Source organism: Adiantum capillus-veneris, chromosome 10 (assembly GCF_014529385.1).
Source record: "Adiantum capillus-veneris isolate H3 chromosome 10, ASM1452938v2, whole genome shotgun sequence".
In the NCBI taxonomy this organism is placed as follows: Eukaryota; Viridiplantae; Streptophyta; class Polypodiopsida; order Polypodiales; family Pteridaceae; genus Adiantum; species Adiantum capillus-veneris.
The window spans coordinates 157,492,342-157,501,118 of record NC_140940.1 but is presented as its reverse complement, the minus strand read 5'-3'; positions in this window follow the sequence as shown (position 1 = coordinate 157,501,118).

Sequence of the window (8,777 nt, the reverse complement as noted above, 5' to 3'; positions counted from 1 at the left end):
ATGCAATAGATATTGCTAGAACCTGATCCCCATTAGGAGCCATAACAAATTAATATGTAGATTGCACCTGATGACAATTGGTAGATGTCTGTTTTTTATCTCTCAATCAGATACTCTCGACTGGGGCTAGGCACTAGTTTGTAAAAAAGTTGCTCGTCTTATATATAGGCTTTTTGGTGACTGAGCCCAATTGGTTATATATTTAACAATAGAAAAAAAACACTTTACTTCGTATACCTCATCTATTTTTACTTTAGCTTTTGTCTCTTAATCTGTCCGAGTAGACGGAACCTTTTTTTCATAAGGGATAAGGTGGTATGGTTTATTGGCAGTTTATATCTACCCTGGATCGAGAGCACTAGCTCGTTTGAAGACCGTATATCGGCTCCGACGACTATAAGCGTACATACTCATGCTATATACTGCCTCTTGCATTTTGACACTTAAATGATTAGGTAGTTTATGGTGATATTTTGTTGGGATGGTGGGACTGCCGTGTACATAATGGGATTACCTACCTGCTATAATTCTCACCTGTAAGTTATATCGTATTCTTTGTGTACCCGGTTGTGTGTAGCGTGCGCTGGCGTTCTAGCGCTTGTAAGGTAAACCTGTGCTTGATGAACTGAGAGGTTTTATGCGCTCTCCACTGGCTTCACAGTCCCGGATCTGGTGCTCAGTGTGATCCTAGAGAGAAGTGTCTTGATGGCTGGCCTTGAGGGGTGAAGCGTGCAGGCTTCCTGACCTTCTGAAGCATGTCAAATTACTCGCCTATAAATGGATCGTAAGGTGAGCGCCTATGCTCACTTAGCACTGTGATTTGTGACCTCTGTGTTGTATTCCATTTTGCGTTGCGGTGTGACTTCATCATGCCGAAAAAAGTGATAAAGATATCACGGAGGCTTCTGCATCGAATTTACAGGTTATATTTCTGTTGATTTCTAAAAAATAAAAAAAGGGGGATACTGTTAATCTAATTCTGCCTGTTTGCGTAACGAGAAATAATGCTTCAAGATTGAGTTATCAGGTTACATTAATCTGACTCGTTCAATTGGATCTGGTGCTTGAGGAATTGTTTGAACTGGTTACTGAATGGCATTGTGGAAATCATGGATAGGGCATTTTTCTTCCAGATGATTGTGACTCGAGTTGTTAACTTTAAGGCTGCTGTGTGGGATTTCATATGTTGTGTGTATTGAAGTTAAGCTATCATTAAAATATTGTAGATTTGAAGCACTTAAAAACTTGTAAATATCTGCTGACATGGCTTTTGGCGGGGCTGGTGCTCTCTAGATGTAATTTGTTGGCCAAAATGGAAACTTTTTTAAGTAGTGGTGTATCTCACAACGGTAAGAAACCCTAAAGAATGGTTATTCTAAAGTGACGTACTCCTTTCGCTTGATTGTGGACTTAGAATTATTAGCTTTCACCTGCAAGGATATGGTTGTTTTTTTCTCTCTCCAGCTTACTATACAGACTGGAGGTAAGTATTCTTTTAAAATTCTAAAAAAAAGGGTGCCCTGTTCCGGTACAGATTTGTCTGATATAGCATATTATGGTTTAGGTCTACCTCTGGCATATTTTTATTGTTTTTTTGTTCTTTTTGTATTTATACATAATTTATTTAATGTTATCTTTAGATCATTATTGAAACTTATCTTATGATTTAGAGTTGTCCTTTGGGGTGAGCTTAAGGCCTTCAAAGAAGATGCCCAAAGATGATGAATGATGAGCCCATGTGTGCATCTTATATAGAAAAAAAGAATTTAGATCAAAATATATTTTGTACGAAATATAGTTCGATCGAAATTTATATATTTCAATCAAATGTCCAAGGAATTATACAAGACAACTATTTTGCTAATGTAACACCGTATAAAACGATCGTATAATGCAGGATTTCATATAAAATGCCCGTATAAAATGCTTTATATGTACATCATATAACGTACAATGCAACTTAGAGGAGAAGTGAGCAAGACAGTGAGAGTATCAGGCACGAGGACCATTAAGGATTTCTAATCCTTTTGTAATTACTTCAATTTTTAAGTGTAAAGCCATAGAGTGACTGTTTTCCCATAAGTGTAGCCCACACTTGGGTGAACCACATATATCGTATGCTCTCTCTCTCTCTCTCTCTCTCTCTCTCCTCTCTCTCTCTCTATATATATATATATAATATATATATATATATATATATATATATATATATATATATATATTATTCCTTATGTGTGAAAAATATCTCTCTCCATTAAATACACCACTCTCATCTCTATTTAGCTACTCATTATTTATAGCAATAGTATGAGAGCGAGGTTTACTAGTAGCTAAAATATCTAAAGGAAATTATTCCTTGATTTGAGTAGCAGTGATGGAAGAGGAGTGGTAGAGAAAGGTAAGTTCAAGATTAAGAAGTTCAACGGCAAGAACTACCAACATTGAAAGATGCAAATTAAAGACTATCTCTACCAAAAGGATCTCTATTTACCAATAGAAAGGCGGTCTTGCAAAGAAGCTTGCAACAATGGAAGATGAAGCTTAGAATGTCCTTGATCAAAAGGCATTGGAAACAAATCCACATTTTCTTAGCATCAACAGTGGCATTCAACGTTTTGGAAATGAAGACCATGGACGACTTGGTGAAGTCGCTTGATGACCTTTACAAGAAATTATTTGTATCAAACAAGGTATTTCTCTTGAATCAATTGTTTAATCTAAAAATGACAGAGAATGGTTTGGTTGTAGAGCACATGGACGACTTCAATACCAACATAAGTTATCTTTGATCTACGAAGGTCAACTTGCTAAGAAGAATAAGGAGTCCGAGTCTCAAGACGACAAGTTAACGTCGAAAGCCAATGTGGCAAGTAAAGTAGAAGAAGATGCTCTAATTCTTTCATTAGACAATGTGTTCAATTCCTGGGTAGTAGACTTTGGAGATTCGTTCCATCATGCAACACCCCAACACCAAAGGTAACTTTGGGAATGTATAGTTGGGAGATGATGAAGCTTGTGAAATTATTGGAAAAGGTATATTTTCTATCAAAATTTAAATGGAAATGAATGGATACTTAAAGATGTTAGGCATGTTACCTCTCTGTTGGGGTGTAGGCCAGGTGGTCATGGGAACCACCCCATATTTACTTTTTCTCTCTAATGACTATAGGGAGAGAAAGTGAGGGTTGACCCCAACTCTCACTTCTTACTCCACTAACCCAAGTCTGTGTGTTTGCTTCATCTCCTTCCCCCTTCTCTCCTTCCCCCTCTTGCACTCACTGCGCGGGATCCCCGATCCCCACAATTGGTATCACAGCATGGGCGAATCTCATCTACACATTGCACGTGCAGGCCTTCTAGTCAAGAAGGGAATAAAAAGAGCAATGGAAGCTCTACAAAGCTGAAGAAGGAAATTGTGCAGGGAAATCAAAGTTGGTTTGACAAGGAAATGCTTGGGATCTCACTCAGTGGACAAGTCGAGAGAAAATTAAGCAAGGCCACAACAGTGAATTCGACAAGAATTGGGTCTGCAAGTGAATCGAAGAAGTTGCAGTACCGATCAAAATCAAGGAGCTCAAATCGAAGCCATTTTGGGAGTAAGGTCATGAGCAGAGAGTTGAAGGCAACATCAATCGGGATTGCAAGCATTGCAATCAAGGGAGAGTAATGGGGCTGATCGGAAGTGATGCTTGTAGAAAATCAAGCAAGAGTAGGGCATTTGCCTTGCAACTTTAGAGCCAAAGTTTTAGGCACACACACACACTCTACACGAGCTGCAAATTAGGCAATGCTGGTAGCAATTGAAGGCAATTAGGCAGACATAGCACCTTTTGTAGGGAGTAGCATCTCGCAATCGACCAGGTTCGAGGATTTTGGGTGTGTGGTGGTGTACATACACACACACACCCACACACACACACACACACACACACACTGATCACAACAGGAATTCAATAGAGGAAGATAGAATTGAAACTCTTTTTTTTCTCTGAGAGTGTGTTCACACACAATCTTGCCTTGAGAGTACGAGAAAGAGAAATTAGCCCACATCAACAAGCTTTGAGAGCTAGAGAGAATTTGCCACGAGAAGCAAAAGCAAGGGAGATAGATTTTGGCTTTGTGTCATCGATTACTCCCCCCCCTCATCAAGCCTCAAAGTACGACTTTGACGACCTTGACGCACATCTAGAGAGAGAGAGAGAGAGAGAGAGAGAGAGAGAGAGAGAGAGAGAGAGAGAGAGAGAGAGAGAGAGAGAGAGAGAGAGAGAGAGAGAGAGAGAGAGAGAGAGAGAGAGAGAGAGAGAGAGAGAGAGAGAGAGAGAGAGAGAGAGAGGATAGGCTCTTGACTCGGACCCAGCATCGGCGAGCACACTTTCTATGGTTTATTGGCATTTCAACATTTTTTTTTTGCATTCTCAGCATCAGCGATTTGCATGGGTTTTGACAACGACTTCAGTGACTACGACATCTCTTGAGCACTCATAGCTCAAAAGGGCTTCCAGCCGACAGTGGAAGGTGACATTGTTTTGGCGTTTTGACACTGTTCTTGGGACTCAGCACCGTCATCACTCTCATTACGCTATGGATCCTGCGGACTACATTTCCCACGGACGACTGTGCTTGCGACATGCACGTGTGAGGTGCCTCTATCATAGAGGAGTGGCACCCAATATAGGCATTGAGTGCATCCATTACTCTCTATGGCATAGTTTTCTACTTCTTTGGCCTACTCGACTAGCACATTTCCGTCCGGTGGAGGAAATCGGCACCGCCATTCTCATTCTACACTTGCACGTAGGTTACAAGGGGCTTTCGAGCCCGCATATAAAGTAGTTTCTCTAGGTTTTTAGACACTTACATACACAAATCTTTTCAGGCAATTTAGGTAGTCATTTTGAGAGCAGTTTCTCTGTGGACAGATGTATTGACAGATGCATGTTCTTTTGAGCACACCTAGTGCTATCAAGCTCTTTTGAGAGCAGATACCCCTGTAGGGATACCTTTTACTGCACGCAATAATCCTTGGAGCCTGTTCCTGCGTAGTCATTCATGTACATTGAGTTGTGGTCATTGCCTTTGTAGGTCTTTTGTGGCACCGTTTTGGCTTGATACTTTGGCAGTTTTCCTAGTTGTGTCTAAGACTCGGACTGGAAGAGCCCTTTCTGAGAATGTGGCTTGTATAGACTTTTGGAGGGTCGATAGTGTGAGATTTTCTTTAAGCTCGGGTATTCTTGAATGTTGAGATACCTTCAGTGATACAAGTGGCTGGAGTTCCCCACTACGTATCCTCGGCATATGATATGTATCTTATGGGATTTTATGCTTGACGTCATGTATGGCAGTCCATTGACAGTGATAGTGATAGTTTTTACATGAAGAGTTAGTGCAGTTGGCAAATTCTATGCATTTTTTGAGTTGAGTTTTGACTCCTCATACAAAGGAGTCTCTACCCCGCATTTTTTTTCTTTCTTTTTATCTGGAAAGAGCGTGTGAAGGATGTTTTGACTAACAAAGGCATATCAAAACAAGTGAAAGAGCGTGCAAAGAGTGATGGCTATACGTAGGCTCAGTGGGAGCTTTTGGATTCAAAAGCCATGGCTACGATACGTCTACATATAGGCGAGTCAATGTTCTTCACTATCATAGGGAAGACGACAGGCAAGGATTTGTGGGATAGTTTATGTTCAGCATGGGAGACGATACGTCTACATATAGGCGAGTCAATGTTCTTCACTATCATAGGGAAGACGACAGGCAAGGATTTGTGGGATAGTTTATGTTCAGCATGGGAGAGAAAAAGTGCATCCAACAAAGGTTTTCTCATGAAAAAGCTTATGAAGCTCAACATGAAAGAAGGTAGCACTATTTTTGGACATTTAAATGAGTTCAACTCCTTGTTCAGTCATTTGACATCTTAGGGATTTAGTGAGTTTGATGACGAACTCAAGTCTATATTCTTGTTATATTCCTTACCTAGTTCATGGGACATATTTTGCACGACCATCAAAAATTCAGCTCCAAAAGACAAGTTAGTGTTTAATGATGTCACAAATGCATTTCTCACAAAAAGAGATTCAGCATAAATCTCTTGAAGGTGCTAGTCATGGAGATGCATATATGGCTGGTAGTTCAACGAAGCAAAGAGGCCATGACAAGAACAAGCACAAAAGCAAAAATAGAGAGAGAAATCCTCGTAGTCTGAGAAAAAATTGGAACTCTAGTAGAGAGCACAGTGCGAGAAATGTCGAGTGTTAATATTTCCATAAAAAGGGTCATTACAAAAAGGATTGGCGCAGTTTCTTAAGAGACAAAAAAAACATGCAAAAAGATAAGTCTGATAAAGGCAAAAGTACAGTAAAGATTGAGGAGATCAACGTGGTTGAGTCTCCCATGCCTACCACAACAATAGAGGATGCTCCTCCTCAAGTGATGAATGTTATGCCATCAGTGGTTCATGCAGAGCTGACAGCAGATCCCTCAGATGTTCTCATTTTCACTTCGGATCTTACTCCAAATGATTTGGTTGCACAGGAAACACCATATTCGTGAATTTCCCAATTCCCATTTTCAAAATGAGCTTAAGATTTGACCACATGGTCAAATCTTAGTCAAAGTTTTAAGAGCATGGCTCGAAAGAGATTTTCAAGTACTACCTTCTGGAAGGAGTTGGCACTAATAATAGTTTGAGATTTGTCCATATGGCCAAATCTTTAAGATATTGATGATTTCCAAATTGGTTCTAAAGTCTCAAACTCTCTATTATGGTGTTAGGATGAGGTTTATGTTAAGAATTGGATTCTCAATTCTGGCGCAAGTTTTCATGTCACACCGCATAGAGATTGGTTTTCCTCTTATGCGTTCATGCAAGACATATTCAAGATTTGTGATTCATATGAGCTTCACATTATTGGCATTGGTGATGTGAAGCTTCAGATGCATAACGGCACTACGTTTGTATTGTAGAATGTCAGACATGTGCCCAAGCTTACAAAGAGTTTTCTTTGTATAGGGAAATCGGATGACCTTGGTTACACTATATTATTTGGTAATTGTTCTTGGTTGATCCACAAGAACAACCTTGTCGTGATGAAAGTCATAAAAATGGATCCATGTACTCTATGTTTATATCGATGTTGACGAACACTCTATCTATGTTGTCGAGCTTCCATCTACTAAGTTGTGGCATAGCTGGCTAGGGTATATTAGCAAGAAGGGAATGAAAACACTTCAGCATTTTGGCTTCTTACCTGTGTTAGATTACATGGATTTTCCATTGTGTGAGCATTGTTTATATGGCAAACAGACTAGGTTGACATCTTTGCCATTAAACAAGAAACTAGGCAAACCCCTAGACTTAGTGCACAGTGATTTGTGTGGTCCAATGCCACATAAGACTCTAGGGGGGGCGAACTACTTTTTCATGTTCATAAATGATTCTACCAGAATGGTGTTGGTGTATCTCCAAAAGTGTAAGGAAGAAGTCTTTTGTACATTCCAAAAATTCCTCGCCATGGTTGAGAACCAATCAAAGAAAAAGCTCAAATCTTTTTGCACGGACAATGGTGGAGAATATGTTTCCACGGAGTTCAAGGATTTTTGCAATTGAAGAGGCATTCGTAGGTAGTTTACTACTCTATACACACCTGCTTAGAATGAGATAGTTGAAAGAATGAATCTCACGATTTAAGAGCAAGTTTTCTCCATGATTTCTATGGCAAAGCTTACTCTAGAGTTTTGGGGAAGTTGTCCTAATAGCAATGCACATTATCAATAGGTCACCTAGCTCTCCTTTGAATTCCAAGATTCCAGAGGAATTGTGGACCGGGAAAACGCCAAGCTATGAGCATTTACGTGTGTTTGGATGTGAGGCATACGCACATGTGCCCAAAGAACTTCGTCGTAGTTCTTATCCCAAATCACACAAAAGCATTTGTATTGGCTATGGTGTATATGGACAGATGGGCTATCGTCTCTGGCATCCAGAATCCTGTAGTCATTTGTAGCTCACATGTCATTTTCAATGAATCAAAGATGCACAAGAAGCCCATTAACTGAATTGAGTACAGTTGCGCTCAGTTTGAGGATGTAGCCTCCGAACCAACTCACCTTAGTAGTGATGCACCTAATCTTCAAGTGCAAGATACAACTATTGCTCTAGAGAGAGCAGAGTCCAGCAGTCAGACATTGAAATGCTGTGAGAGAGTATCACGTGCGCCTCAACGGTTTGATCGGGGTATACACCCGTTTTGGTCACTGATGTTGGAAAGGCGACCCACTATAAAGAATCTAAATAGATGGATGATAGCGTTAAGTGGGAGCATGCTATGCAACAATCAAAATACAATTTGATTGTGGCTAATGAGACATGGGATTTAGTTGACCTAACCCACAGGAAAAACATGCTTTACCTTGCAAGTGGGTATACAAGAAGAAGTATTTAGCAGAAGATCCCGAGCCTAGGTACAAGGCTCGTCTAGTTGCCAAGGGTTTCAAGCAGCAAAAAGGTGTTGATTTTGATGAGCTTTTCTCTTTAGTAGTCAAGATGACTACACTTCGCACCGTGCTTGGCTTGGCTGCTATCTAGGGAATGGAACTTGTCCAAATGGACGTTGAAAACAACATTTCTTCACGGGGATCATCTTGATCTTGAATGTAGATGATATGATTATCACAAGAAATTCAATAGATGAGATCAATTAGTTGAAGGAGATTCTAAGCACTCAGTTTTCCATGGAAGACTTGGGAGATGCCAATCACTTTCTTGGTATGCACATCAA